The sequence below is a fragment of the Heliangelus exortis genome, chromosome 1, assembly GCF_036169615.1.
Source record: "Heliangelus exortis chromosome 1, bHelExo1.hap1, whole genome shotgun sequence".
Lineage (NCBI taxonomy): Eukaryota > Metazoa > Chordata > Aves > Apodiformes > Trochilidae > Heliangelus > Heliangelus exortis.
The window spans coordinates 165854341-165880863 of NC_092422.1; positions in this window are offsets into that span (position 1 = coordinate 165854341).

Below are 26523 nucleotides of genomic sequence, written 5' to 3' on the forward strand. Positions count from 1 at the left end.
ATAAATCACCTTTTCCTGTAATTTCTGGAATTTAATTTCAATCTGTGTGAGAATGCTACGTGCAATATAAAGATTCACCGTCATTCGCAATTACAGTAAAAAAGAAAATTCTATACTTCAGCCTCCACAAGAGTTCCAACAATGATCAGATTTCTCAGACTTTTGAGAAACATGGGAAAACCCATTATTATTATTATGTAATTAATTAATAACAGTAATGTGATTCTTTCATTGAACTACTGATATTTGTGGTTTCTGCAGAAGCCCATCAGTTACGCTTGGGTACAGACAGCCTAAGGAAGTATTGCAACAAATATGACTGTGGGTTTACCTACATCTACTGGATACCAAAAAAAAGGACTTTTCCCACAGGTGTTTGACAGGCATTTAGATATTATAGAAAGGATGAAAAATGCTGTAAGTATTACAGAAGTATGGTTTTTAAGGTAAATAAAAGCATGTGTTTAATAAGAGAATCTGACATTTTTGACATTCTAACAAACAAACAAGAAATTTGCTGGCTCTTGCAAAACTACTAAAACGAAACACTATGATCAATATATTCTGCTTTCACAAGAGATATATCATGCACAGCATCAAATATAGATATGTAGACCTATCTTGTCTGACATTATTTGTAACAATAATCATATGCCAATATGAGACAGAATGCTTGTCTCATTAGGAATTAAAAACTCATGCAGCCCAAAGGGGGAGTCTACAGGAACATGAAATGATAAAATGGGATTTATTGTCCAAGAAAAACAAAACAGCTACGCTCTCACCTACTGTGGAACCTGCCTACCATCTAAGTATTGGGGAATATCTGGGTTAAATTTATTCTGAAGAGCTTCAGATCCTGAGAAACTGTCAGAAAAAAGAAAAAAAAATCAGAAGAATATAAAACACCCCCAGATAGTAGATTTTAAAGTTTTCTATAACAGTGATAATTAAAATTTAAGATCAATAAACAGCATAAATCTTTCCATACAGAGCTAAACTACCCCCAGCATCTAAATATTGAGATACAGTGAATACTAATGTGAAGCACCACAATTCCATTTTTATAAAAATTCAAGTTTAACTACACACATCCCAAAATAATTACTACTTTCAATAGAAATTTTTTTAGACTTGTTAGCAGATGCTGCTATAATTGAAAATACCTTCAAGGTTTCTAGTTTGAGTGAGGTTTCCATATAGTCTTTCCAGCACACAAGTATAAAATTTGCAATTCCTATACTCTAGTGTAATTTTCTGTGTTATATAAATTGTGGGACTAAAAATTATTTTGCTGTAAAGGAAGCAAATATGAAATTTCAACAACTGTGAGACTGGAAGATCATCGAAAGACAGAGGAGCATATGGTACAAGAAAGATACTTAGTCCAGAATTATCCACAGAACACTTACTCTGATGGCTATCATAGCCATCATAATATATCACATAAATACTCTTTGGTAGATTTCATCCTTCAGTACTATCAACAAAAGCCAGAGTAAATGCAGTGCAGTAGAGGTAAAGAAAAGGAGAAAATCCAACATACCAGATAAAATAGTTTTCTTTGCATAGACCATCAGTGTGGATATTTCTCATATCACTAAAATATTCTTCTCACCAATACCAACATTGCACAATTCCCAAGTATACTTTAGCTAGGTATTGTCTACAAGAAGATCCAGGGTGCCCACCTCTTTTCTTGATGACATCTTCTTTTGTTACAGTAAAGACATGTAAAGATGTAAAGGCACCCTGATTATAATTTGTCACTAAAAATTTCTCATTGCTCAGTGAGCCTATAAGTTTGCAAAATAAGGGAAAATAATGTGTACAATTTAAGAATTCTTTGAGTATACTAGAGCATGCAGATATGGTATTAAGTCTCCCTTCAGCCTAAGTTTTCTCAAGGATGTATAAAATATCTGTTTAAATGTGAAGATATAAATGCTTAAAGTTCAGTAAGTTTACGTTTGATCTAATAAATTTGAAAAACTGAAAAAAGTCCATTTTAATATTATTTTAATGTGATTTTAAAGTGATATGATTTTAAAGTTATTTAAATGTGTATCCACTATTTGTTGTTTTTGTAACAGCTCTCTTTACGCATTATCCCCTGAAGTAACAGGGTGCAGGCAAGTTTTCTTTATGAACACTGAAAAAGGAGGTTCCTAAGAGTTTGAATTCTGTAGGTTTTGAGACTGTTGACTCATCTGAACTTATCATTTGTATTTGTTGCTATTCTTTACATTTTATTCTTCACCCTTGACACACTACATGTTTAATGCTCAGATTATGTTTGAATTATTAGCAGATATTCTTATTCAGTGCTTGTTTTGACTAATTCTTAGCAGTCAGCCTTAAACTTAAGCAATAATTAATAGCATTTATCTGAGAGTATTAAACAAGTCTATGCTACAGAAAGCAACAGATAATTACCATGAATGTGTATTTTCAGATTTTTTTTCCCTTAATTATGGATAAATGAGTGTGCTGAATTCAGCATTCAGGTTATGTCTGCGAATCATCTCTCTCAAGTTAACTTAAAAGTGCAAAGGCTCTCTGCTAAAAAAACGTGTCCCCAGTGATGGATAATTTTGGAACAAGGGCTACATCTGTGGCTGTTTCTTATGTGTCGTTTTTGCATTGTCTTGAATTCCTCTCACTCATTCAGCCAGGGCTTACACAAAATAAAAAGTCCAGTCTATTTTCAACTGTTCTAAAATTATTCATTGTTCTAGCACATTTTTATAGATCTACTGATCAGCCATCATGTTTGTCAACTACAGACCTAATATGGACTCTGGATATAATATAGATTCTGGAGCAGAAAAAAGAGAGCCTACAACTAAACTAGAAATTCTTTAGAATGATTAACTCTAAAGAGCTCATGAGCTCTTTTTGAATGGAGGTTGTAGGAGAACAGCAGAGGAGAAGGCCTGGGTGGGATAGAGGAGTGTTGCAGACTCCCTGGCACTCACTGACCCTGAAGAACAAAGAGCTGTAAATAAATTAAGGAATTTGCCATCTGGATGATGTTATGTCCTAGCACCAGGTGCCTCCAGTGGGAATGGATAGAAATGGTTTTATATTAGTAGAGAGGGCACTTTGAGGTGTAAATTTTAGATCAATCAATAGATATCGGGGTACTATATAAGTGTAATGAGCCACACAATAAATGATTCTGATTGTGCACAGCAACTGGGGTCTGTGCCTTCATGTCTTCTGTCAGGAGGTGAGAAGATAACAGGAGGCTTAAAGATCCTCATTAGAGCACCTCAGAAATAATTAAATCTTTTTGTTCACTCATAAAAATAAATTTATCTATTTGTAAATCCATTATGAAGAAGGTTTGGATGTACATAATAAAAATAACAACAATAATAACAACATCAACAACATAATTAGTGCCACTACTCCTTTTGGTACCACTGACCTCAGAAATTAATTTAAAAATATCAGCCTGGTACACATCAGGTGTGAGAAAATAAAGGGACTACGTTTGGTTACCTTCATTCACATCTAAGCTGTTCATCCTAAATGTCACTCTTGAGTGCTAGATTTAATAGAAATACTGTAATCCATACTTCTTTTCTTACTACTTTTTCCAAATACTCTAAAAATCAAGAACACCTGGGATTCAAAGTCAGTTCATAGAAATAAATTGATCTAATAGAATGAAAATAACTCTCAGAAGTGTCTGAAGTTATGTTTAGCATAAATGACAAGGACTCTGGAGACAACCTTTAGCTTGTGCTTTCCCAGATTAAGTATTTTTCATCTGACTTGGTTTCTAGATTCCAGGCAGCACTAGGACAGAGTTTGTGGTATATCTGGAAAGTCCGAGTTATAATCAGTCTTTGAGGAAATAAGTTTAACTTCTGCAAAGAATTCAGCTCATATAAAGATTTCCAGTATATGTCACCTTTACAGACAGAAACTAAAATTCACCTTGACTGACAAGTGTCTGAATAGCAGCTATGTTTACCTCTGTGTCAAAAGGGGCAACTGAGTGAAATGAAGCTGATGAAGATGATACACCAAAGGATATTGTAGGAGGCAGCTAAAAGTACTCTCATGCACATTCAGTGGGAATGTGAGAATTTAAGCCTTGGAAAACTACAGCAAAAAGCAGTAATTTCTATATAAATAGTAATAGGAATATTGGGCAGTTCATTCACAATCAAGAGCAAATGAAAGAAGATAGCAAAGCTCTTTAATGACCTAATTCATGCTGCTGTGTAGAAACTGTAAGAAGGGAAGATGGCCTGCAGGTGGTGATGTTGAAGTTGTGTGATGAACATGTTTTGTGCTACACAGTGTAAGATAAGTAATACAAGATTTTGTTAAAATTCCTAACCATCCTACATAATTAATTCTGCATTGGAATAAAAACAATTAATCTCTACACAGATTGTGATTTATTTTTGCTTTTCTATAAACTATAAACCTGTAGGTCAGCCTTTCATTCTTTTATGTACCGTTAAAAAATGTACATCTAGACAAATCCTTCATGCTACTAATCACTTACTGTATGAGCTGTGTTAAATGAGTCCTTTTATTTTACTGGAGCTTTTTCTCTTCTCTCTTAAAAATGCTATTTCTCTTCAAGTGAAGCAGTGCTATCAAGTGGTATATGCTAAGAGCAAGCACTTATTTTACATAAAATAGGATAGATAGAAGCACTGCAATGTTATAGTGATGAACAACATAAAGGAATCTATAGATATAATAAAATATAATAAGATCATTAATGCCATGGAAGAATTAAGAAAACTTATTTTTTTAAGGGTTAGAATACATATTAGAAAAAATACTGCCTCTTTTGAAAGCAAAATGACTCCTTTTATAACATTCAAATAGCTGCATATTTATTGAAGTTTTCTAGAAATATTATAACTTGAAAGTTCCATTAAATGAAAGCTAGGGATAGTTTATTAGTGCATAATCATCTAAAGTATTTAACTTTTACCTCAAAAAAGCAGTATTATTCAACATATTAATTGTAATTTACATTAAATTCATATACAAATCCCTATTCTTTTTTTGCCTGCTGATTTCACACTAGAGATTTGTGACAGAAAGTTAGGTTAAATTAAGTTTAAGATCTGTTTTCATGTGCTACCTGAGGATCCCAGCCCCACGGTATGGAATATATTTATTGCATTAAAACAGATTTATTTCTTTATTTACTTATTTTGCATTTAAGCAGACTTTTATGAGAAATAAAGAAATTAGACCAGAAAGTTCATGTGTTTATTTTTTTACATTGCAGTAAAAAATATTGAAAATATTGAATAATTACCATGCCTTGCCTTTTGAAACAGCTGAAGATAGTCGTATTTCCTTACTCAAAAAAAAAAAAAAAATGATGCTCTACGTGCAAATCTCTTTTTTTTTTTTTTTTTTCATATAATAGGTGGGCAAGAGGGACTTTAAAAAGTAACAGGGGCATATGAATGATACATCGAAAGTAGGGCAGATTAGAAACAATTATCAGTTCAATTATCTCTACAGCAGTGCTTTTTAGCTATTGCAATGGCATTACCTTATGGTGGATTATTGTCTGGGATTTACAGACCAGAAAGTACAAGTCTTTTTGCTTGAAATAGCAATACCAAGTCCACCAGCTAGGCTGCAGCATCAGATCTTGATCTACACAGCTACTGCATCACTTTTTAGTATTCCACACAGGAGCTCATTCTGGGTAGTCCCTTCCAGGACTGCTCTCAAAGGCAATATGGGTGAAACCACATTCTGCACACTCCTCTAACATTATTGTAGCTGGCTTTGTATTTTCACATGCCCTCATGAACATATCAGGGAATGTAACACATATCTTTCATCTCATGCCACAAAATCTCATACTTCTCTAGTGAGCTGAAACACAGTCCATATCATAGACAGACAAAAAAAAAAAAAAACCCAAACCAAAATCATCATCTTGTTATCAGCTGCAATAATTTGTGGTCAACACTACCTCTACTAGCACTTTTGAAAGACTAAACTTCCCATCCTTGCATAATTCTTCCCTGAACTTTGTTTGCCTTTTTGCCTTTCTCCTCTCAGAATGCTTTAGCTGGGAAAAAAAAAAAAAAAAAAAAAAAAAAAAGTTTACTCACAGCAAAACTTTCACTGCTATGTCTACAGAGTTGACTCTACTTTTGACTTCTTCTCCCACCAGTAACAAATACTCTTTGGGTTTGAATGCTGGACAATATCCCCATCATAAAGAAGATCTTCATTTAGAATTTGCATTTAAAAGTCATTATTTTCCATGCATGTTAAGGTGGCTGCTATTTTTAAAAAGAATATATTTTCTTTTCATGCTTGATTTGTTTATGAATATATTGTGCAGTGGTGTTAACGAGACCTATATATTGCCCAGTGTAAGATAAGTAACACAAGATTTTGTTAAAAGAAATAAAATTACCAATATTCCTAACCATCCTTCATAATTAATTCTGCATTGGAATAAAAACAATTAATCTCTACATAGATTGTGATTTATTTTTGCTTTTGTATAAACTGAAATATTTAAAGCTGTGGTTTATCAACTCTCAAGTATATTGGTAACACATCACAGAGGAAGAATCCTTATCTATGCTAGAAGTTTGTATGGTAGATACGCAGAGATTCATACCCACAATTTTAAAACTTATTTACTCTGAAATTTCTGCAACATATTTTACAGTACATAGTAATCTTTCTAGTTCTCCAAAACCCCAAACACGCACTATTTTCACAAAAACAAAAACCCAAAACAACAAACAAACAAACAAACACAAACAGCAACAACCCAACCTACTCTATAGGTTTCTTACCTGTTTTCACCCTATTCTGTTTTTCCTATATTCTACGTAAGACTAGAAGGAGACATAGAGCTGCAAAGTACTTCTACATTGCCCTAAATATGTTCTTTATTTTGTTGTTTATTACTTTCTTTGTAATTCTAACTGCTATATTTGGGAGTTCTGAGCACTTCATAAAATGGAATAGGTATTATTGTAGAACTGTCTACAATGAGTCTAGAAACTTTTGCTAATAAATTGTCTCATTGTTTATATACATAGAGGTTATTCTTTCTGCTCATTGTTGTATATTCCAGTGAATTCCTCTTTTACTGCCCATTCAGTATTGTAAACTTCTGCAGCTTTTCACAGCTATATTTTGCTTTTACTGCCCTGAATAATTTAATAATACCAGAAAACTTTGTCACCTTACAACTCACCTCTTTTCTGGATAGCTCATGAATATGTATAATAGACGAGCAGGTGAAAAAATGCAATGTGCAATGAATTTGCAAAAGCCTCTAGTCTGGCTTCCCTTGTTTTTTCCCCTTTTTCTATGCTACTGCAACCACTTCATCATCCAAGAACTAGATAGGAATTACAGAGCTAATTACTCACCTCTTCATATGCAAGAAGTCTTCCAGCGTTGCTGTTGGATGTAGTTGATCCTTAAACCTAGGGTCAGCTGAGGCCAGTATGTGAGTGCTTGTGCTTTCCTTTAACATTAAGATGGGTTTTTACAGAAGGAATTTTGTTTCTTCATTTTTTGTTTGTTTGTTTTCTTTAGTCCTTTTCTTGGTTTGTTATTCCACAGCTTTTTAATCAGATGAGGTATAAGACCATTTTTTTTTTTTTTTTTGCCTACATAGGCACATGCACATCTTGAAGAAAAGCAATAAAAATACACAAGGGAATAAAATTTTCTATTTCTATTTTTGACAAAGAGAAAAATCTTATCTTTTACTGCTCTTGTCTGATGTGATGATAATTCAAGGTGGTTTTAAACTATGAAGAATCTTTCAAACTGGCATTTTTTATAAACTTTTACGTATTTTACTATGGAATGAAACTTACAGAGAAGTTACCTTCAAATTATTTTCTATCTACTTCCAGCTCAGTTAAGATCCTGTATTGTGATTCCTTCAGATATTTTTCTCACCACAATAGCAATCTTCACTTTATAGCTTGCACTTGATAGTGAAACTATTAAAAGTTCCTTGGTTAGAAGTAACTATGTTCTACTGGAGCTCAGTCAAGTGAGGAGCAGAGGAAGAGCTACCTCCTTTTTCAGACTGGGTATTGGCCATGGTGAGAAGAAAACTGTTTACTGGGTGACTTGTTAATTTGTTCATAACAGAAGTTACATAAAGAGCAAGCAGCCTGGCTCTAGCTTTGTCTTTTATGATTGGAGTAATGTCTCTTTTTAAAGTTATTTTGATATATTGTTGTAAGTGACAGTCAGTAACATGCATTCTTACCATTTGTAGACAACTTTGTGTAATGCTAGACTGAACACGTAGTATAAAAGTGTGCAGGTGGGCAATGATAGAAGAGATCTTGTGTGGGCACAAGAAGAAAGCAGAGGCTTCAAGCCATAAGTCTTTAAGCAGATCTTCAGTGAACAATTTGTGGTCATTGGAGAAGTGTAATTTTTGATGCCTAGTAAAAAGTAGCTTTAGGGAAAAAGGGAACAAGTATCCAGCACATGCAAACTGTATAATGCATAGGGGAAAAAAAAATGTTCAATGGAAAACATCAAAACAGAAATAAGACTTTCTTAGAATGGATGAAAGTAACATAACAACAGTGTCATGTTTCTGGTGAAGGATTTGGAATGTTGATCACTGACCTTAAAGTTATACTATCTGCTCCTAGGAAGACAGGCATTATCAGCCTTAGACCCACAGAAATACTGGAAGACTGAGCCTACTACCAAAGAAAGGATTAGATATCAAAAAGTTAGGGTATCTCTACAGTAAATTTTTAAAATATCTTTTTTTGTTATTTATTTTATATTTTTCCCTGCAGTAACTACCCAGTTTGGTTAGTGCCATTGTAACTTGAGTAATTTTTCACAGTTCAGCTATCTTTTCATTACACTAATAAATTATTACATTAGATATTCCTGACTGAATGTGCTCTTCTTTTCAGTTTTTTTGCCATAGAGAGATGTGCTACATAGTCAGAATTTTAGATTTTCTTTTTTCTTTTTTTTTTCTTTTTCTGCTTACCTATACTTTCCTGCTGCCTAGATTAAATAAGCTCACTTAAGGTGTCATAAAAACCCTAATTTCTATTTCTAAGGGTTTACACTCTATTGACAGCAAAAAACAAATCAAGCTATGGTGCAAAGTAGATTTATATAAACACTGCTCAGAACAGACACTGTGATGTTTTGGGAATGAAAAGTCCCTTAATTTGTGCAGCCTACAAATTTTGCCTCCTGTACAAGTAGCTGTTCCATCTCTCTATGACCTGAAGATGATGTGGGAGAGAAAAGCAAAGCTGTGGAGCCTGGAAACAAAATGTCTGAGTTTCTTGTGATCAGCCAGCATAAATGGTATTATTTCACCCTGCCATGACATGATAGCATAAAGCTGTGGAGGGCAATAAGGGAATATATCCAGGGCTGTAATGCTCTTCTGCTGCAGTTATCTAAGCACATAACACACTTCCCCCCTGATCTTTTGGATAAACATTAGTAATGGGGATGATATTAATAAAGGTAATAAAGGTAATTTCAGAGTAAAGTATTCCAGCAAATAAACCTGCAGCATATATCAAAAGTAGTTGGGAGCAAACTTTCCCAAAGGTTAGGATAATGGGCAAAGCAATGGGTTGCAATGTTTAATTTTAAAATTATCTGTGTGGCCAGTGATTGCTAGGGATCCCCCTCCCATGTGTAAATCCTTCCTAACTATAATCCTCTTGCAACATCAAAAAAATTTGGAAAGCAAATCCAGTCATTTCTTATTATCTGCATCAGTCCCACAGAGCATGGCACAGTTCTCATCAACATTCATGCAACCAATGTGGATATAACAAACTTTCCACAGAGATGCTTGCCTTCATCATGGTTAAAATTGAGGTAATTGTTTTTCTTTGTTCCTTTTGATAAATCTGACACAAAGGTGATGATTCTAACATATATCCAACTTCTAAAATTTTATTCCAGAATGTGTGAAGAGTTGTTTTCTCAGGAAGAATTAATACGCTTTTTAATACTTAATCCTCTTGTCTCAGATTTGTGTATCTGTGAGTGTTTTAAAGACTGTGATTAGTTTAAGTACTTTGGAAAAAGTCTGTCATGATCTAATTTATCCCATCAGACACTTGGCCTATCAACTTCACAGCCAGTCAGTCTCTTCACATTTGTGAAAATCTGGTTGTCTTTAGGTATATGCATGCTTTTGAGAATCACAGCCTTCTTCATGGCTAAAAATAAAATTACTGTAAAGCAAACTATTAATTTATCTTTTTGGTTTTGGAGATGCATGTGTATATACTCAAATTACCATATATACTGAAAAGTTTTCACTTTCTAATGCAATATAAAAGACAAAAGAAAAGAATGAAAATTGTGCTACAACTTTAAGTAACTTGAAGTATATGATTTCTGAAACTTGTGTGGAATTTAGAATGTCATTTCACTGGTTAAATTGCAACTTTATTATCTGAAGATGGAAAAGTGCAGTATCTTTGAAATAAAGTTTACAGTTGAGTAAGCATTCAGTGAAATTCAGTGAAATACAAGAAAATTCTTATATTAACTTTAATAAATCTCTCACTAGGCTCAAAAGCTTTTGGAGATTTATAAAGCAGATAATGTGTTTCCAACAGCATTTTTTTGTTTGTTTAATTTTATTTTTTCAGGCTCCTGCAGGTTTATTAATAAACACCGAGAGTCCCATACATATTCACATAATACGAAGGTCCAATTAAACCATCCTGAGACCAAAACATTTGCAAATCATAATCCCCAAGTTTTCCATTAAACAAGTCCCAAATCTGGCCTGCCAAAGTTTACAAAAAACATTACATGTTAAATATGAACATTTTAAAGGCTAGACATCACGCTCCAAGTTTTGCAAATCCTCAACATTTCTACCATTTTCTCATGAATCTTCAAATTCACATCAGACATTCTGGATTGACAGGAAGCTGAACATGAGCCAGCAGTGTGCCCAGGTGGCCAAGAAGGCCAATGGCATCCTGGCCTGGATCAGGAACAGCGTGGCCAACAGGTCCAGGGAAGGGATTCTGCCCCTGTACTCAGCGCTGGTGAGGCCACACCTCGAGTACTGTGTCCAGTTCTGGGCCCCTCAGTTCAGGAAGGAGATTGAGGTCCTGGAGCAGGTCCAAAGGAGGGCAACTGGGCTGGTGAAGGGACTCGAACACAGATCCTATGAGGAGAGGCTGAGGGAGCTGGGGCTGTTCAGCCTGGAGAAGAGGAGGCTCAGGGGAGACCTCATCACTCTCTACAACTCCCTGAAAGGAGGGTGTAGCCAGGTGGGGGTTGGTCTCTTTTCCCAGGCAACTCTCAGCAAGACAAGAGGGCACGGTCTCAAGTTGTGCCAGGGGAGGTTTAGGTTGGACATTAGAAAGAATTTCTTTACGGAGAGGGTGATCAAGCATTGGAATGGGCTGCCCAGGGAAGTAGTGGATTCTCTGTCACTGGAGATATTTAAAAAAAGACTGGATGTGGCTCTCAGTGCCATGGTCTGGTAACCACAGTACTAGTGGATCAAGGGTTGGACTTGATGATCTCAGAGGTCCCTTCCAACCCAGCCGATTCTATGATTCTATGTACTTGTGCACTTCTCGTTATTATGCAAATTAAAATGATCCAGAGACCAGAGAAAGAAAAACTCCATGCAATTCCATTCCCAGCTCAGCACTGCTGATAAGCAAGATGTTGAATATAATTCAAGCCAAAATCTCAAACTGATGCACCTCCTGCATCACACCATTCCAACTGTTATTCACATGGAATACCTGTATTTATTTCCAAGGGATCCTGGGGCCAGTGTTTGTGCTGTGTAAACAGAGGGAATATGGATTTACCTTGAGTCTACAAAGTTACTTAGGCACTTGTGATGGAAGACAGCTGCTGCATCACAGAGAGAGAGAGCGAAAATGCAGTGGCAGAACTCATCCTCTACCTCTCCTAAAGGCCATGAAGTAATATAACAGAAAAACTCACTTTTCCATTAAAAAGAAAGCTTGAGAAGAGAGAAAGATTAGACAAATGAGAGTGAATGGGAGATGCTGTGTTTTCAGCAGGGAATAGAAGCTGCTTAAAAAAGGATGGAAAGAGGAGGTAACAGTGCAAGAAAATATTGCCATAGCTCTGTAAATTACTTCATCCAGGAGTGGAGAAGAAAAACAATCCATGAGTGCCTAGTGGCATAGCTGGAGTTCTGTGTTTGTGTTCCAAGAGAAATACTGCAGTGTGAGATGCAGTTTGAGATGAGGTTGCAGAGAACAGTAGCAACAATGTTTGACAATCAGCTTTCCATTTGAAGAAAGCTAAAATTAGTTATGATTAGAGATGATGCAAATTTGAAAATGTCTTTATATTTCAGAACTTTCATAGGGGAAGGGATGCTAAGAGTAGGAAAACTAATATCTTCTGCTTTTTTTCTATTCCTACTCTTTTATGAATATTTTTTATGAATAGTTTTTTTTTCCCCATTCTTCCTGTTTTAAAAAAAATGGAACAAAACAAAATTTACATATTTCATATAACTATTTGTTGAACCTCTTTAAGAAATTCAGTAAAATTTGTTCTAAAGATGGAAACTCTAGGCTATCACCGTTTCTTTGCTTTATGCCATTCCACTGCTTTTGAACATTTCAGAAGATTCTGGAAATTTGTCAGGTTTCATTTAGCAACCATGCTATACTTTTAGGTACAGATGAATGCCTGTTTATCATCCCATTATGAAATAAAATGTCTTCACACTTTCATTCTTACAGCTCTTTAACAACCAAAAGTATCTCTTCAAAGAGTCACAAGAAAAATTTATAGGGAATAAATGATTTTATGGGATTTTTACAGTAGATATTCACTCAGGTAATTTGCAGAATGTGCCTGTAGGAAATAAAAATTTCCAAAGTTATACTTTACAAATTATATAGAAAAAAAACATGTGATTGAAATCCTTTTCAGAAGCACTTTATTGTATTGTTCAAATTCAGACCTTCCAGGAGCTGGGACAATGGAGCACATGTGGGTGCTTTTATGTCATCTGAATGGCACAAATGAGTATGTTGACAGAAGCATCAATTAATGCTCAGAAACATTTCAAAGCAAATGACTAGATGCATAGTCAAGCTTTACTGCTTTTGCTTGTGAAAGGAATTGCACTATGGGAAGAAAAGATAATATGGGTAGTATTTCAGTCTTCAAGAAATTATATGAGTAGTTCTCTGAATTCAAAGCTATGAAATCCCTTTCCAATTGCACTTTGTCTTAAAATGAATAATGTCATAAAATTTGGGATATTTTCTTGATGCCTTTTTCATATTCAATTTTCAGAAAATGTGAATTGAAAAATTTTCCTATTATACATACACTTGTCAAAGGAAAGGAGGATGCCAGAAGCATGGAAGAGGCAGAGTTCGTGGGAGGAAAAAAATCACATTTTTAAGCAACTCAACAGTCTGCAGTTCTATATAGAAAGAAGTCCTAATTCAATAAAAATGTATTCTGAAATATATTGTCATTAAGATTTAGTTAACTGTGGCTATATGGAGTTAGTCATAATCGTTACATTTCCTTTGGGATTTTTCTGTTTTCCACAAAAACTTCACCCCAGGCAGGTTATTATAAGCCAATATAATGAGGTGCACACAAGATCCTACATGATTTTCTGTCTCTCATGCATGAACCCTCAGTTATAAGATCTGGTCCTTCGTAGCACAAGAAGCGTGGGCATTTCTCACTATTTGAACATCACAGATCTGTTTGGATTTTTTTTTTTTCTCGTTCTTATTTATGATTAAAATTACTCAAAGACTGCTGTTTTGCTGGTTTAAGTCTGCTACCAAGAAAGGAGCATGTCACTGTGAGAGGAAAGAGCAGATGAAGAGGCTGCAGCATGAAGAAGCCTTCTGCAAGTTGTTGGGTTAAGAGATCCAAGAACTGAACTGGAAGAGAAAAAGAGTGATAATTGCTGTGTTAGAGTTGAAGATTTCTGAATGTGATGTTATTACAGCTTGTCAGGAGAGGGATAGGACACAGAAGTTATAGGTAACTTTACCAGAAGATGAATCTATAACAGGTTACCTTAAAGAGAAAAGGCTTCCCAATATGAATCAAAATCAGAAAAATAAAAGTATTTGATACTACTTAGCTCATAAGCATTTAAACTACGTTTGTCTATCGAGTACACAGTGCAAAGAAAAAAGGAAATTTATTTGTGATACAGACTATGCAAAATCTGTGAGTCTTTGTCTCCATCAATAGGCATGCTCAGTGGTAAGTGGATCTTTAACAAAATTTTACAGTTCAAGCTATAAATTTTAAATATGCTTGTGATATGGTTAAAGCAGGGTGTCTTACAGGCTTTTTTTATTTGGAAAAAGTGTTATGCAATGTAGAGTTCAAATATACTGATGATTTTGAAAACAAGCCACAACTGTGTCATAGGAAAAGTTTGCTGGGTCAAGTTTTGAGTGAAATATTTCATTTTTCAGGTTGTGGGAAGGTATCAGTCTTCCTTGGACCTTCTGACTGCTTCTGTCAGAGCTCCCAATGTTCTTAAATTTGATTCTAAACTACAAAGTTTTAGTCTAGGTTATGCAATTTTTCAAATGTTCTTCCTGAACAGGAATTTAATATCCTTTATTTGGAGAAGTGACATTTAGAAATGGAGACAGAGGGGGGAAAAAATGAGCACTAATTGATATGTAGAATAAAAAATACTGTAAAGAAAAATATATTTTAGTAATTTTTGAGTGAAGTGAAACTTTTATGAATTAAACATTATAACCTCTTTAATACATATATTTATCACATATACCCATACTTTCTGCATGGAGCTAGATTTTTTATTTATTGCAGGAGCTACAGAAATGCAAAGTAACTCTTAAACATTTCAAAATCACAGTCCCAACATTATAAGGTCTTATACTATTCAAAATAATAAAATAACTTTGACTTGAATTTTGAAGTTTTTGAGCTTACCTGTGTTATAATAAATATCAATAAAATTACTTTTTATCAATCAACTGACTCCTGGAGTTGATATCACACTAATGACACTATTTATAATAATTATTCGGAAAAGGATTTTTTAGACATGTTCCTGGAAACGTTTTTTGTTCACTTTAGAAAATTTACAGGTATGGATATTTAGATTAACCATCTCCTAATAATAAATATTTTGTAATAGCTAGCTTTCATCTTAGACTATGTAACTATAACAAGTTTTCTTTCAATTGAAAATGTGTATTGAATAAGAATGGCACTTTTTAATTTATTAATTTCTAAATATCTTTCTAAACTAAGATAGACTAGGACTATATCCTAGTCTATCTTTAGAGAAAGTTTCTATTCACAGTAGGACTGTAGTTAAAGGTGACAAAATTCAGTTATAATTGGCAAAAGTAAATTACAATAAATTTTTCAATTTTTTTTTAAATATCACCTTTTTTCCCTATTATCTTCAACATATTTACATGTAACAACAAAATTATAGAAAAGTTGTCCAGCATACTATTCCTATATAACACAGAAATTATTCTATAAAATAGAGAAATATAAAATAAGAGAAAAAATATTATCTCAGCTGGAAACAGTAAATGTAGACTCTGATACTTGATAGCCAGGATCAATATTGATAGTTGATTTCAAGATAATACTGTGACTTCTGGCACTAGAAGTTCACAACAGCACATAGAGAAAGTAAAGGTCTCAGGAGAATTTTTATATTTAATGTTAAGAAGTGGACCAAAGAATCAGCAGATTTTTTTCAGGTCATATTAGATAAATATTAATGGCATGATTTTCCAAAAATAGCAGAATCCATAGGCAGATGACATATTTAAAGAAAAATTTTGTTATCAGTACAATGTCCTCTTAATTTCTTGCCTGTGGCTGCATTCCTAATCAATTTTGCTTTAAAAAAAAGCAAGCACTTTCAGCTGAACTAGTATACATATACACCCATTTATTTAAGTACTTAGTATCAAAAGCAGTAAAAGCTGAATACTTCTCTTTAGCAGGAGGTTACCTGCAGTCAACAAGCGAATAGGTTTGGTCCCACAGTCACTGTTTTACAACAAAGAGAGGGTCACTGCTACTAAGTATATTATACAGTGGTACTTATGGAGCTCTAATTAAAATACATCCCATGTCACTGTCTTAGTTCTACACTCAAAATGATTTTCTAGGAAAGCATGGTTTCTTATAACTTTATGTGTTCTGCAAGACTTAGGATTTCATGGGAGTTTCCAAACAGAGGTACTTACTAAAGTCACAGAGTTCCCTCCATAAAGAAGTGAACTAAAATATTCATCTTCTCTTTTTTTACCTTACATTTTTATCACTTTCAAGAAAGCAAATATGCACAAAAAAAGACTGGGCTACAAGACTCAAGGTGATGCTGAAGAGATTGTCTTTCTTCTCAGTCTTTCAGCAGATGTGAGAGCATCAGTGTCTGTTCCTGCAGTAATGATCTTCAGTCTGTGTGAAGATTTTTCTTCCAGTGAAACTGATTACCTGCACGCAGTATCAGAGTGGTTCTAAACAACTTTGTAGCCAGTGGCAGAGTACAGTGTCTCCTGAGACCAGCCCATACCCCCTCAGGAGGCTGGGCTGCCCCAAAACAGGTTTTGTAGCCAAATCCAGAGGGTTTTAAGTATGGTCTTTAGACCTCTTAGATGGTCTTAACTCCCTCAATCAGAAAACTTACTATTCTCTGCTTGTGCAACAGTCTCATAAACACTTCTGCTTTCTGCCACCTAACCTACAAGTGTAGTTCTTATTGCATGGCCTTCCAGAGCAAAGAATAAAGCCTGGCCAAGAAAACAGTCTGCATAAAGCTCCTCTTCCTCCTCTTCTTTCAGTATTGCTGTTGCTTGTGGGCAGCAGGGAGAGGACAGGACAACTGGAATGAAGAGCTATGGCACTTGTGTGAGTAGAATTCTCACTCAGGAAGGCAACAGAGATGGAGCAAAATTACTCAATTTCTCTATCTGTAAAATAGTGATTATGGTTCTCCTTAGTTTGTAAGGTAGTTTGCAGTCTATCAGTTGTGTGTAAGGCAGTTTGCAATTTATCAGTTATGTGTTAGTAGAATAAGGAATGTATACATCTCTGCAAGGCAGAATGCTATGAAGTTGTTTTAAAGGCGTAGAATTTACTAAAGAGCAAATCATAGTCAAAGAAATAATAAAAATAATAATAATAATAATAATAATAATGTAATATCTATAGAGATTTTTATTTCTTACTAGTTAAATACAGTGCATATGTGATTACATTTACATCTTTCATGAACTGTTCATTTGCTGACAAGAACAGCTACATTGTAACTATCACTATCACTATCCTATAGCATACTGGTTCTGTAGTTCTTTACATTAAAAGCAGTTCTAAATAGTTAAGTCTGTAAAATGTTATTTTCATTAATGTAACAGTGCCCTCTATGTTCCAGAAATTGCACTGAGGGTAATATAATTTTCTGTACACTTAATAAAACTTCCTTTTTTGTTTAAATTCCTCTTAAAGGAGTGGTGAATTTATTATGCTAATTTTCTTACTGTTAAGTTCCATCAAAAAAAGCAGTGAATAAAATGGAAATTTAAATTTTAGGCTGTTAATCTCATTGTAAATACCAAGTCACGTATCATTTTCTGACACTAAAAAAAGAAAAACCAGAAATGTCTTTTGTGGGAAAATAGCTATACAAATATTTTCCAAACCCTACAGATAACATTTAAGAGGTCGCAGAAGTAACAGCATGTTTGGTTTCAGCAGAAGATCATAACCCATGACTTATGGTTTTATTGCACACATGAAAAACTTCTAGGGGCTTCATGGTGAAAGGGAAGAACATGTGAATTATGAGACACTGAGATGTTTATGCCCTCATGTTCACTGAATCTTTATTATGCAGAGTGGACCAGATTTTCTCAATATATTTCTAAGACAAAAATGGAATCCTTCATGTTGTGTACAAAATTCTTCCAATTAGATTGCAGCACAAAAGAACTCTGATGCTTCTCTAATGACCTCCTGAGGACAAAACTTCTTCATGGAGATTTTTTCTAAAGAAGTAAAGAATGAAAAAAAATAAAAGGAAAAAGTATTTTGTTACAGCTACTGCTATTACATCGTACATTGTGTTATCAAGCTAGTAAGTAGAAATTGTAACCAGTTATTTTGGGACCAGGAAACCACAGCTCATTATTCAGTCAAGAGGGAAGAGTAACTCTAATGATAGTGTTGAAAACACAGAGAGGTTACGAAATCCAGGTGGAAAGCATGCTGAAAATAAATATTAATTTAAACTTTTTCACCTTATTTTGAAGCGTTTCGATTTTACTGTCTCTGTTAGCTTTCAGTGTCAATACAACTTGATAGGAAAGAATGGGAGAGCAACACAGTATTAACCCAAATTTCTTTTTTCTCAGCACCTGATACTATTTAGTGCTCAGAATAGTTCAGAACTTCTAGGAGAATCTCTCTTGCTTGGAGGTGAGCTGAAATGAGCCCGCAGGAAATGGGGTTGTTTTAAATATTCCATGGCAACATTTTCCTGAAGCTTATGAAAAGAAAGAGTGGAAAGGTTAATATATTTTACTTCTAGTAAAATGTTACCATAAAGAAAATCACTCTGCTGAAAATGGAGGTTTTTTGAGTTAAAACATGTCTTACTGTGTTCCAGAAGGAAGGTTCCTGGAGTTATTTACAGTGAAGAATTTTCAACAGCCAAAGCAAATGGAAGATGCTAGATACATTATAATAGAAACTCACTGCAACAGCTTCTGTTTCTCTCTTGGGAATGGCAATGTTCAGTGAGTTTTGTGAATCCATAGAAACAACATAGTTCCAGTACTGAAGGGGGGACCTTCTCAGTGTTCAAAGAAATTTCACTGTTTGCTTATTCTTGCAGAAATGCAAGATGTACAACAATGTCTTGCCATGCATTCCTGTTCTACATAAAAATCCCACTGGTCCAGGAACCTTGGAGGTTTTTTGTTTTGTTTTGTTTTTTTTTTTACCAGTTGAGGCAACCATGGTTTGATATAATATAGTTTCACCAGAGGAGGTTTAGACCAGAAATCTAAAAAATAAAAAATTAAAAAAAAAAACCAATAATAAAAATTATTCAAAGGGTTGTAAAGATTGAAACAAGCTGCCCAGAAAAGTGGTTGGATCACTACCCTTGAGGTATTTAAAAGATGTGTAGATGTGGTGCTTAAGTACATGGTTTAGAGCTGGGCTTGGCAGTGCTGGGTTAAGAGTTGGACAGTGATTTTAGAGGTTTTTTCCAGCCTAAGTGGAAACCTAATTCCATGATTCTATAATATCTTCCTTCTTTCTATTCCTTTGTATCCATCTACATTTCAGACAAAGACCTGTGTCAGGAAAAAGGGGTAAATTAAATACATGACTCTACCTTTCCAGTTTTTGTATTCTATTCACATTATGTAGAGAGATCTCCTTCTGCTCAGCTTTGTATGGAGATGGTTATTTTGATATGGAAGTGTTTTTCAAGGAGATGAAGATATAACAACAGCTAAACAAAGCAAAAAAAAGATTTTCCAGCTATTCAGAAACTATGGAAAACTAGGAAGTGCACGGGACAGGGCAAACTGATGTAACTCAAGAAAAACAAGTCACTGGAATAAAATTCATCAGCCTGATGACAAAGGGTGTAACAAGTGCAAGAAATACAGAGCAAGAACAATCTTTCCTTGTGATAGAAATTGCAATGACTCTGAGAGAAGCAACCGAATTTGCTCACTGCTGTAATATCTTAAAATCTCATTAATTTAATATCTTACTTTTTTTCCTCCATTAAATGAATCCCACTGCTTTATTGATCTAGAAGATACACCTTTTGAGGAGCAGGGAGTTCATGAAAGCAGTATTGCATCAGTCTGTCAGAGGTCAGACCTAGATAACATAAAATACACTGCTTTGTCTAGTGCTTACCTAAACAGATTTGAAAGTAGGTACTGCAAATGAAAGTTGGAAAATGTTATCTAACTTATTACTATGAAAATCAGCAAATTAATAGAATTTTTTAAAAATAGTTAAGTACACTATACTTAAAAATGGCAGTGACAAATTAGCCAACCTATAGACAATTATGCACAGTCGTCTACTTTAGGGCTCAGCAAATGTTAACAGGGACTATATCCTGCCACTTTCTGATGATCCAGAACCCACAAGAAGTCTACTAAGCTTTTTTACCTACCCTGTTAGAAAGGAGCTCAGACAAAGGATTTCAGCTAGGCCAGTAACACTTGTTCTAGGAGCATCTGCTGTCTTATTTGATGATGAGGAGAATGACTGACAAGAAACTTCTATAACTTTCTTATATATGGTAATGGGTGACTGTTTTCTGCATTATATGAACAAAGAGAGAGATGTCTAGCTAACATGACCAGAACAGAAGAAAACCTTCTAAAAGCAAGAAGGAGCAGGAGATAAACTAAGGAAAGGAAAATCAATGACAGAGACATTATTATGAGAATGTACAAACTGACTTCTCATCCACATTTGAAATAGTTCTGGTCCTTTTTGATGCTGAAGAATTTATCCAGGAGGTAAAGTTACAAGAGTTAAATGAGCAAAAATATCATAATTGGAGTATAACAGACCAAGTGCAATATCCTGCACATGAGACTGGGCAATCGCAAGCACAAATACTGTCTGGGTGGAAAATGGATTGGGAAAAGCCCTAAGGAAAAGGATTTGGGGATGATAGTTTATGATAGTTGATGAGAAACTCAACATGAGCTGGCTATGTGATCTGAAGCCCAGAAAGACATCTGTGTTCTGGGCTGGATCAAAAGAAATGTGACTAGCAGCTCAAGGGAGATGATTCACCTCCTTCATTCAGCTCTTGTGAGACCCTGCCTGGTGTACTGTGCTCAGGTCCTGGTCCTGCAACACAAGAAGGGCAAGGACGTGTTGGAGTGAGTGCAGAGGAGGGCTGGTCCATGAAGATGACCAGAGAAGTGCTGGAGCACCTCTTCTATGAAGAAAGGCTGAGAGAATTGGAGTTGTTTATCCTGGAGAAGAGATGGTTCTGCAGACACCTCATAAAGGCCTTCCGGTACCTGAAGGGAGGCTACAAGAAAGCTGTGGAAGGACTTACAGGATAGGACAAGGGGCAATGGTTTTAAACTGGAAAAGGGCTGATTTAGGTTAGACATTAGAATTACTATGAGGCTTGTGAGACACTGAAACATGTCGCCCAGGTAGGCTGTGAATGCCCCATTCCTGGAAGTGTTCAAGACCAGGCTGAATGGGGCTTCGAGTAACTTGGTCTTGTGGGAGGTAACCCTGCCCATGGCAGGAGACTTGGAACTAGATGATCTTTAAGGTCCTTTCCAACCCAAACTAGTCTATGATTTTATGACAACAAACACTACAGATCTCCATCTTAAAGCACTTTCATTTGTACAAGTCCACAGTGTTTCAGAAGGTCACCCACAGCTCCCACTTCTCACTCAGGCATTGACTGCGGTACAAATCACTTGAGGTTGTAAAAATGACCAGCAAATGTTACTCTGTTGTTGGACAGTCTGTTAATCTTGCAGCATCACTGTCACATGAAATGAAGATTAATAGAACTGTGTTCTAACTTCACATGATTATTCTAAAACTTGAGGACCTGAATATTCCTCCATGTAGCACATGAGCATTTCTAAACACAAAAATATTATCATCCTGTTTCCTTTTTGTACCAACAGGATACCGACAAGTTTTCCAGAAGTTAAAATTATCCCAGAAAGCCTTTTCAAAGTATCTTGAAAATATTGTTTGTTTATTGTAACAATTTTTTGAAAACTGAACTATGCAGGTAGTATTTTTTTTTAAATATTATTTCTACATTTGGATTTAAGAACAGATACTTAATTTTATGTTCAGTCCCCTTTTTTCCTTCGTGGCTTTTTTTTTTCACTTACAAAATGGAGGATAATGTGTTCCTGAGACATTACATTGGTAGATGCTCTTTCTTATGCTGCACACTAATACTTAAAAAATATACATTTAATCCAAAAGAACCTGAAGATGGGGTGGGATCCTGTCTTCAATACATCCTTGTTGCTGAGAGACAGAGGATATCTGGTACACTGATCATAGTACTCAATCAAAAGTAGAGGAGATGTAATCACAAGACTGATAAGAACTGTAAGGTAGTTTAGAAAATCACTAGTAATATCCTGCTGCAATGGAGAAAAGGAATATTACATCCAAATGCAGAGATAATTCCAAATTTCCTATGTATTGGAAGAATTTCTAGGTAGCAAATTTTCTTAGCAATTGTTTTCCTCTTATGAAGGGAAAAAAATCTCAGGATGTAAATGTAAATTGCCCTCTATGTTGCCAGTGTCAATCTTGTTTGGTTGAAAATGAGTTATTATGGGATTGGAATGATAGATTACATCCTAGTGCAGAAGGACATTACATAAGCATGATTTCTGATGTCTCCTTAATGAAAAAACCATTCTTTGCTGAAGGCAGGCTAGAGCAAACTGAAGCTGAAAGAACTTTTAAAATTTCCAGGACATTAATTTTCACTGTTTAATAAATCTAGATAGTAGGCACAGTGCAGTACCATAAAGTATAATGTGTTCAATGGATCAGGAATTGGTTTACTGACTTCTTAAAAATAAGCCATCAGTGGTTAATCATCACTATACAGGAGGATGGTGTTCCACAGGGAACAGGGCACTGTCCAGTGAGACATAATAATGAAGTAATTATCTAAGCAGTGGCAATAAAACATGTGGAAGGCATAAAATTCATCGCAATGGTAAATAATAATGAGTATTAGAGGACATAAAGTAATCTGGATAGCTTGATAAACTGGTCATATCCAAATGAAGTATTTCTAATGCAGCCAGATAGAAATCTATTAATTTAATAATGGTGTTTGTAGCTGCAGAATAGAAGATCTAGAAGTCAGTGGCAAGATAACCAGCTTTCAGAACAATGCTGTCACAGTGCTGCTGTGCTTCTTTACTTTTGCTTAGCTATAGTAATCTGCATTTTGGAGAAAGGAAAGTTAGTTAGAGCACATAGTTGTTTTTACAACTGCTGGGAATGGTATCAGGATATTCCCTATAATTCTGGTTCTGAGATTTTTCAAAAGAAGGATAAAACTTAGGGAAAGTTCACGAAAAAAAGACTAGCTAAAATAATGGAAGCACTGAAGAAAGTACCTCAAAGTGAAATATGGAACATATAAAAAATAAGATTGTACCATTTTGATTACCGTGCATAAGTATCTTCACAAAAAAAAAAAAAAAAAAAAAGCTCATTTATCCACCGGGAGACATCATAACAAGAACTAGCAGTTGGAAATTGAAACCAGATATCCACTTTGGAAATAGATTGTGCATTTTAATCAATTATGGAAGAAAATCTGTCAATGCTAGTGACAGGTTTTTGCATCTTTTGATAGCTTCAAATCAAGTCTGGAAGGTTTTCTAAGAGCCCGTTATATCCTGATATGGAGAAAAAGAAGAAGAAAAAGTTTTTTCTGCTTAATGTAAACCGTCCAGGTGAAATTTAAGGACAAGAAACATTCAAGGATTCCAATAAAAGGGTCCCTTGTAAAAAACCCATATGATTAACAGTCTTTTATAATTGCATCTTATATTCAAACTGATAAATTTCACTTCCTGTTATCACAATACAGAGTGAAGGCATCACATTTCAAACCTGGTCCCCAGGTGTTGCTTCTGCAGTGTCCTTAGCATGTTATAGCACTTTCCAGTGAAACTCTGAATTCCATCACAAAAAATAAAAGCACATTCTTCCTCTTCTTAATTTGATCACTTGATTTTCAGTAAGACCTTTCCCTTCCTGCTACTTCTCATCACATTGAGCTCCCCATCATATCCGCTCTCTCTGACCCTTGATTTCTGGTTGCTTCTGATCTTAAAAATCCATTTTCTCTGCCTTTTTTCCACAAGCAACATTGAAAAGAATTTTCAGACCCAAATTTTTCCTGGACTACTAAATATTTCCCTACCAACACTTATCGGTCTGTGCAGGTCTTAAAGATTTAAATTTATTTATATTTTATTTTTGAAAGAAGTGACAAAAAAATTTCTCAAACTATTAAAATTAAATTTTTCAGCATCTACCATGAATTTGGAAAATATCTGAATATTATTTTATGAATACCATATCTGATTCTTTCTGCCTCTCTTGTTGCTGTCCACCTGTTTACATAATATTTACTCTGAAGGAGTCTGAAATCACTGTTAGAAACAGAAGAAGAAAAATAAAGCTGTGATCCAGTCAGAAGTAGCCCCAAAAAAGCAACTTTGCCCAATGTATAGTTGTGAAGAACATCTCAGGAGGCTTGATAATGCATCAATAAAAAATGTTGTACTCTGGAAAATATTTCATCAAGGTTATTTCTGCAGGATTGTTTGCTACTTTTGCTACTGGTGACTCTGGACTCCTTTCACACTCCCCAGCACCCGAGAAAATTAAAAAACCTCTTGGGCTTATCCCAAGGAACTCCCCTTTTTCTATCAGAGGGAGCCTATCAGTGGGAGCCTGCCCAGTTCTGCCAGCCTTGGATACAAGTTGTTTAGACAGGACGAAAAAGAAGGATATCAAAAGACCTGAATGGTTGTATCATGTGTTGTGGGGTAAGGCACTATTCTCTGGGGACAATCAGAAGAATCTGAAGGCAACATGCTTTGAACTAATGAATGTAAAAACAAATAATGCCTTGTTTTGAAGAAGTTGGTTTAAAGCCATTTTGTTAAGACAATTTCACAGATAGTCGGTGAGATGCAAGGCTAGATTTGATGACATAGAAACGTCTGTTATCCTGGGATCTGTGTCCCAGGACTCAGGTTGGAGATGAACAAGTTATAAACCTATTACTGGAAGGTGATGGCATAATACCTAAAATTTCTATAACAGATGGATAAGACCTTGAGCTAGAACTGTAATTCAATCAGTCTGGTATCTGTAGTATTGCCTGTATTCCTCTTTCATGACAAGTTTAGAAGATTTTCCTGGAAATGTTCATGAATTACTTTCCCTTTTTTTTTTGAGATGTTTTTCATTCCCACTTCTCTTTCCTTTCCTGGCTATCTTTATGATCAGGAATTTTATTCCATGGACTGACCTAACCCTCTTTTCCATAAATTTAAGCACTTTTTTTTCTTTTCTGTCCATCAGGATGTGGAATACTTTTTTTTTTTTTTTCATAGCAGTACTTTATGTGATGAAAGGTTTTTATCTTATTCTTGATTAGTCTTCTCTGAATAAGTAATTCCAGCTTTCTCAATGTTTCCTTATTGTCTTTTCCAAATTGCAAGCAACAGTGTACCTGGTTTTGATACACTTGCAGACATAGCTAGTTGCTTCTTTGTGAAAGTGTCAAGATCTCCAGCAAGAATGATTTCTATTTCAGAATAGTCAGTTAGAGATACATGTGCAGATTAAACATCTCCAACTTCAAATTGAGCAGGGAAGGAATTACAAAGTCTGTTTCCCACTGCCCAAATAATTATTCTAATGATGTCTGTCCTCCAATATTCTCTCCTTATTTTATTCACTACAATTTCAATTTCAAAAGGTTTTGATCTAATCTAATGTCAAACACGAACAGTGTTTGAATGGTCAGAAATAATTTTGAAATGGAAAAACTGATTACCAATCAAAAAAGCTTTTGCTACCTGGCAAGTAAAAACAACAAAAACCACACAAAATATACATTTTAAAAATATTAACTATGACAAATCAACTATAGGTTTAATTTATAGGCCTTTACAGTATTAAGGCTATCATTAGGTCATATTATCATTACTGTGAGGAAGTATGAGGAAGAAACCACACTGAACCATAATTATCAGCACCTATGGTGATAGGACCTTAGATGGGACTGCTGCACTCAAAGTTTCTGCAAAAAATATAGTCCTTGCTCTGAAGAGTTCATTATCTAAATAGGTGGGAGCTACAGGGAAAGGGAGCCTTCTAGGTGGGACAGAGCTCTATGCTACTGAAAAAAAAAACATCAAAATATATCATTCATTGCTTAATTCTGCATTTGCAGACACTGCACTGACAGTTCCTGAGGTGGCATCAGAAGCACAGGTTTGACACTGCTATGTTTCTGCTTGTTTTTTTTCTCCTTTGTGGAAAGTATGCTCTGTCTAGGTGCTTCCTCTGGTTTTCTAGTGTAATACTTTATGTCTCAGTACTTTCTAGTAGTATCCAGCATGATGAAATCTACTTCAGCAGTAACCTTATTTCACCCTACATGTATATATATATAAGCTTGTACTATTTTCTGTATAACTTCACGTTACTGCTTTCTGCCACGTTTCTAACATCTGTTGTCTTTGTTTTACCTCCATTTCAGCTGTGCTCAATATTCCTTTCCAAGAAATATCAGACTGATTATCACTGAATTCCATGAACATGCTCTTTGTTCTTTAGACCATTAAATATTGGAAACTAGAAGAGACATCAAAGGGACCTCATTTCTCCTAGTAAACACCTTCCAGC